The 6,320-nt window shown below is 40.0% G+C and overlaps 1 long non-coding RNA gene across 1 annotated transcript in view; it reads right to left on the bottom strand.

Moving 5' to 3' along the window:
* Positions 1-227: 227 nt before the first annotated feature.
* The window catches only part of LOC147911628 (uncharacterized), a 44,136-nt gene continuing 38,043 nt past the window's right edge, over positions 228-6,320 (bottom strand). Inside the window, exons 4-5 of the long non-coding RNA XR_015550812.1 lie at positions 1,018-1,091; positions 228-464 (exon numbers count right to left, since the gene is read on the bottom strand). This is a non-coding gene — a long non-coding RNA (uncharacterized LOC147911628). The remainder of the gene's footprint in view (positions 465-1,017; positions 1,092-6,320) is intronic.

Here is a 6,320-nt window from a genome sequence, read left to right as displayed (position 1 = left end):
ACAGTTATGCTTGAGCCTGCTCCATTAAACATGAATATATAATACCTCTCTATGAACAAGATCTGCATTATCAATAATTCTGCATTCTCTGAGCATTTTGGAATGTTTTCTTGCAGAGATTACAGTTAAAATACATAAATTCAATCCATGTGTTTTATCATTTACCCATCAAAATGACAAATAGGGGAAAATATATAGGAAAACACATTCATAATTTTCTGACTTAAGGACAAAATGCAATTAACAATAACCATTTCAATATCCACAATTAACTTCTTAATTCTAAGACTGAAATAAATTTTCAAGTATAAGTTAGAACAGCCTTAAGTTCCAAAGGAGTCTAAAATGAACATATGGATCTTGAAAATTTGCTGAACTTACCGAAACAAGGTTTTGGATATCTTGAAAAAGTTTCACCTTACTTTTTAGCCTAATTAGAAATAAACAACTTGATTTACTCTTCTCTGTGAAAAGAAATGGGAAGGGGTTTGTTCTGTTATGCAGGAAAAATTAATTTTTATTCAACAAACATCAAAATCACGTCTCCTTTATGCATGCAGGGCAAAATATTTAAATGTACTCTGTGCCTCTCACTACATAAGTGCCATGCTGACAGATTCAATTTAGTTTTAAGATCTACTCTGGCACTGACAGAATGCTAAGCATTTCCTTGCTATAGATCTGCACCATTTTAATTAAAAAATTTTTTTTCTTTCTAATAATGGTCTAACAAAATAGCTAGCCAAGTAAATGCCATTTAAGTGTTCAGGACTGATGGATTCTATTCAATAATTCTGGTTAACGAGGCACTAAAATGATGAGTGGAGAGACCAAGGAATTGGTGATAGTTTGCTTGGAAGTGCTGATGGCTTCTCAAGGGATAAACGCAAGGAGATGCACTCAGGAATAAGGAGTCTCCACACAACCAGGGCATTGACAGATGAAGTCAACACAGGCTGATTTAAGGAACGGAGACAAAAACTTTCCTTATGACATCCGTGGAGTTCCTGCACCTACCTGTGCCTCTCCCAGCTACGGAATCAAAGGCTTCTCTTTACGTCTTCAGGTGACTGGAGTTGGGTTTCACTCACCTGAAACCAGAGGTTTCCTGATCAGAATACAGCTAACTCACCGAGTTTAATTAACCCCTTCTAGAGAACACGGTTTCCTTTTATGATTAAATGTTATCTATAAAAACAGACCTTGGGGAGACACTAAGAAATCTTTTTCTTCCTAGAGTGGTGTAATTAGAACAGAAATGATGGGAATGCTTTGCATGAATTTCATGTTGATTAAGATCAGGGAACTGACAGCACTGATACCTGCTGATATAAAACTCAATAATGATTTTAATTACAACTCAAGGTTTTTGCCTCTTCTGGAAATAAACATGAAAGTAACAAGTCAACATATATAATCTTTCTGTTTAAATCTTAATTACGAAAAGTACCTGAGTATAGTATTTTAGAAACATGAAGACTCATAGGCTTCTTTTAACTCCTTGGCTTGCCTTATTTTGACATCAAATTGCATGTAATTCTTCCTGCAAGTGTCTGCATGGGACTCATAGATAATTGAATTTGGTAATGCTAAATTTCCTTTTTAATTGAGTTTATCACTAAGTTTGAATCCACAGCCCTGAGATAGCATCAAAAGTAGCAAGAAAATTCAGACTGTTATTTCCATCTGAATAAAGGCTCCTCAGGCAGCAGGGCGTCAGTGCAGCCTGGCCTCATTCTGCAGTATTGATAAGCCAGTCCACTCTGCCTATAGTTTTTCCTTATTTGATACTCTCAACATTAATACTTTTCTTTCTCCTCTCCTCCCCAAACCTATTTATTAGATATATTCTATATAACTTTGTTTTTCTTTCATTTTAATGATTCTGTCAGAGTCTGCATTTTAAATTGTTCCATTTGTAATAGGGCTGTAAACCGAAAATCGAAGCTTTTCTTTGTAAAGTTTTGCAAAGTTATATTATACCAATCAAACTACACATGCTCACAGTTTCTATTTGGAGTTTCATCAATTATCACCCATCCTCAGGCTTAGAGGAATAATTATCCTGCACCCACTTTGATATAATGCTCTGAGCAAGGATCTCACAAATGCTTCCAGAATTCCAAGGTCAAACAGATGAGTAGTTAGATCTGGTGCATTCTATTCGCCTTCACCAGGACACTTGATAAATGATCCCCGCTGGAAAAGGAGTTGACCGGTATTGCTAGCAGAATGTGGGAGCTACAGCCAGTGGCTTTTCTCAACCACAGTATTTGCTGTCCTCCACTGTCTTAGTACCTACATCCAACCTAAAACAGCCTTTGTCCTTTACTAGGTATGGTAGGCAGAAGACAAGGAATGCAGGTGGCCTCCATGAGCTGGAGAAGACAAGGACAGATTCTCCCCTACAGCCTCCAGAAGGAATGCAGCCCTGCCGGCCCTTTGATTTTAGCCCTGTAAGATCTCTTAGGACTTCCGACCACCAGAACTATAAGATAATAAATGAGTGTTCTTCTGAGTCATGAAGTTTGTGGTAATTTGTTACAACAGCAGTAGAAAACTTATACGTGGGCATCCTACACTGCACAGCAATAGAGCTGAGCATGTGGCTTTTCAAAGCAAGTCCTTTGTGATTTTAATTAGTTAATTAATATAATTAATTATGCTTTAAGTTTTCACTAAAAATTAAATTTCACTGAAGGAGATGGCAGGCACAACTTGAGAAGAGATATATGAGTTTCATTAACATAAACACTATAATGCAGATTTCATAATCAGACCCACAAGTTTGTGAACCCAACTTCTCCGCCTCCAGTTCCAGTCTTCAAGTGTGAGAACTGATAACCATCTCTGTTTTTATTTCTTTGAGTAATTACCTGTATACCACCAAATGATATCTTTCTACTGCTATTTTTCGATGTCACCTCTATATAATGATCTTCTGTTATGATACATGTAATTTACTTACATTACAATATCTCTCCCTTATCCCATCATTTTTTATAATTATATCACTATACAGACATTCTCTATTGGTTACTGTTATGGATTGAATCGTGTACCTCCAAAATTCATATGTTGGAGTACTAACCCCTATTACCTGAGAAAGTCACCTTATTTGAAGACTGGGTCTTTACAGAAGTAATCAATTTAAAATGAGGTCATTAAGGTGGGCTCTAATTCAACATGACTGCTGTCTTTAAAAAAAGAAGAAATGTGGACACAAGACAGACACGTATAAAGGAAGACGATGTGAAGGGATTCAGGGCCAATGCCGCATGAAGATGAAAACAGAGATCGGGGTAAGCCAAGGAATGCCAAAGAATGCAGCAAACCACCAGAAGCTAGGTGAGACCCATGGAGCAGATTCCTTCTCGCAGCCCTCAGAAGGAACCATCCCTGCCAACACCTTGATCTTAGACTTCTAGGCTTGAGAACTGTAAGACAATAAATCTATTTTGTTTAAGCCACCCCACTTTGTGGCACTGTTAAAGCAGCCCTAGAAAACTTACACAGTTACCTTTATAACCTGAAATAATATACATTGCAAAACCAATTTTCTTGCTTTGTTGTATCAGAGGAAAAAGGACACAGGTGTCTGGGAAGAGAAGAGGACTTTGGACTTATCCATTGTTTCATCTATTAGGCTGGAACATGGAAGGGATGTCATTTGGCCAAAACAGACACCTATGAAGACTCTCATCCTGCCCCATAGGGCCTCACCCACTTCATTCATTTGGGAGGAAAGACAGTAAAACCCAAGCCAAGAGCAGGAAGAGAGGAGGAAAGACTGAGAGTACAGTGCCCTTTCTGCTCCCCACCAACCTTCCCCCTCTGCCACGATCTCCCTTCCCTTACCAAACCTTTTTAGGATGGGAATGATTCACAGGTGAGGACATTCGCAGGTCCCCATTTCCATATAATACAAATAGACCAGTGGTTCTCAACTGGGGGGGGGTTTTGTCCCCCAAAGACACATGGCAATATCCAGACATGTTTTTGGTTGTCACAGGTGGAAGGGTGCTACTGGTATCCAGTGGGTGCACATCAGGAATGCTGCTAAACATCCTACAGTGCACAGGACAGCCCCCTACAGCAAAGAATCATCTGGCCCATAATGTCCTTAGTGCCAAGGTTAAGAAATTCTGCATTAGAGGAGGGGGTGGACTCTCAATGGAGAGACCATTCCAAGAGAGGCTGCCTGTATCCTTGCCTGTAATCCATTCTTATCAGCAGCTCCATCTCGGGGGAGGAATGAGGGAGCTGGCAAAGAGAAGGGAAGAGTACGCGCAACAGGGCATCCCTGGACAGGCTAGCATATAGCTCTGTTTTGACTCTTGTCATGCTATTCTGAATGTTTTGACACCCCTGACAATTTTGAGGGTGCTCCCTTAGGCAGCACACATTATGTTTGTACCCCTAGTTTCTAGCACAGATCTCAGCACAAAGCAGACACTTAACCGACATTTCCTAAATTAACGGAAAGTGTTTCCATTCCTAACACCAACTACTAGAATAAATAGTAGTGCCATTTTTTACAGTTAAACATATAGTATCTACATAGCTTTCTGTTACTGCCATTCCCACTTTTCTATTGGTTACGAATGGTGGCACCTCTCTCTGAGTCTTCACTTATAAATCCCTTATAAGATATTGATAAGGAAAATGAGCAGCCCTGTGAATTTCATCACTCTTTATAATTTCTTTATGGCCCTTCAGAAATGATTTTTATTTGAATAACAATGCAAATATATTATAATTTTAGAAAGAGAATCACCATGCTAAATATTTTATATGCATGATTTGTTAAGGCCCACAGGGTAACGACAATTCCTACCCCATTTTACACTTGTCTTCCAGTGCAGAGAAGTTAAGATACAGAGCCTTGGGGGGGGCGGTGGGCAGGGGTTGCTGAGGATTCCCACCCAAACAGTCTGCCACCAGACCCCATAATCTTAACCAACACTCTATATAATGCCTCCAACCTTGTGCATGAATGACTGCAGTTATTTTTATGAGGTGGTTATTATTATCTCTGTTTCACAGCGAGGGCATTAAAATCCTGCATGGTTAAGTCAGTTGGCCCAGAACGCCCAAGCAAGAAATGGCAGAATCAGGATTCAGTTCTGTTTAACCACAGAGCCCATGGCCCCGACTTCAAGACTCTCCCCTCTCACCCTTTCTATCTACTGTCTTTGCACAGGTCTTTTTCCTCCTCTAGATGGTAATCTCCTGGAGGAAGAGCACGTGCCTTCTCCATTTCTTCTTTCCTCCCTCGCTCCTCCCATATTCTCCTTCTCCTCGGATTTTGCCCACTGACTTGTCATGCCTCCCTGCAAGAGTGGGCTTTCTGTCTTCCAGGAATCTTGGTGGCCATTATTTCCTCTTTGCCACCCTGCCTCTGCCTATGGCTCTTTCCTGCCTCCACTGCTTTGCTGCCCCTGTACCACCTCCCCCCAACCCGAGGACTAGTCCTGAGAGCTATGGCTCCAGAGTGAGCAGAAGGGTGAATGGAACCAGCTCCCTGGTGTTTTCTTTAAGTGCATCAACTTGCAACAAGTACAACCACAAACGACTGTGATTCAAAGGCATGAGATCTCTTTTCCCAATTTCTTTTGGAGAGATTGTGTTGCCACAGAATGCTATCATGTCAAATGAAGTGAAGTAGGATCACTGTTATTACTCTCTGATAATTGAGCAACGTTGCCCAAAGACACCCGGAAAAATCTTAAAAGATAGACCTATTATGTTCTAATCTGTTGCCTCACATGTTTTCACCCAGAGCAGGAGCAAAATTTATTTATAGAATTGAGCTGAATATTGTCTAAAACATATTTTCTGTCTCCTCCCCAATCAGGTTTTCAGAAAGGACAAAGTAACACCTTAGAAAAGGATCAGCAATAGCTGTTTGCAAACAGGAGATGCATCAGAAGAAATGGAGTGTTCTCTTTTTTAACATCTAAAATGCTAATACCTAAGATGCTAATACCTCAGAGAGCTCTCCTAAGCATTTGGTCTCAATCTATGATTTGCTTTGCCTGGTAGTTTCTATTTGATGATTTTTAGTCACCAGTGAAGCAGTACTTTAGACTTCAAACGCACTTCAGAATCAGTTGACTTGAGTCAGAAATCTTTTGCATTCACACAGCATGAGTCAGGGCACCTAAAGGAGTTTGCCGGAATATTTCTCAACCCCTTCCACTCAAGGAAAGTTTGTGCAACAACCTTCCTTACGAAACCCTTCAGAATTTTTGCTGAAGTTTTAAAAATGGCTTTTCAATATATCTCATTCGGCTTTCTATTAAGAATCCCCTCCTTAC

Source organism: Ceratotherium simum, chromosome Y (assembly GCF_057802395.1).
Source record: "Ceratotherium simum simum isolate JZ-2026a chromosome Y, ASM5780239v1, whole genome shotgun sequence".
Taxonomy (NCBI): Eukaryota; Metazoa; Chordata; class Mammalia; order Perissodactyla; family Rhinocerotidae; genus Ceratotherium; species Ceratotherium simum.
Note: the sequence above shows the minus strand (reverse complement) of the source record. Positions and strands in the feature narration are given on the sequence as shown.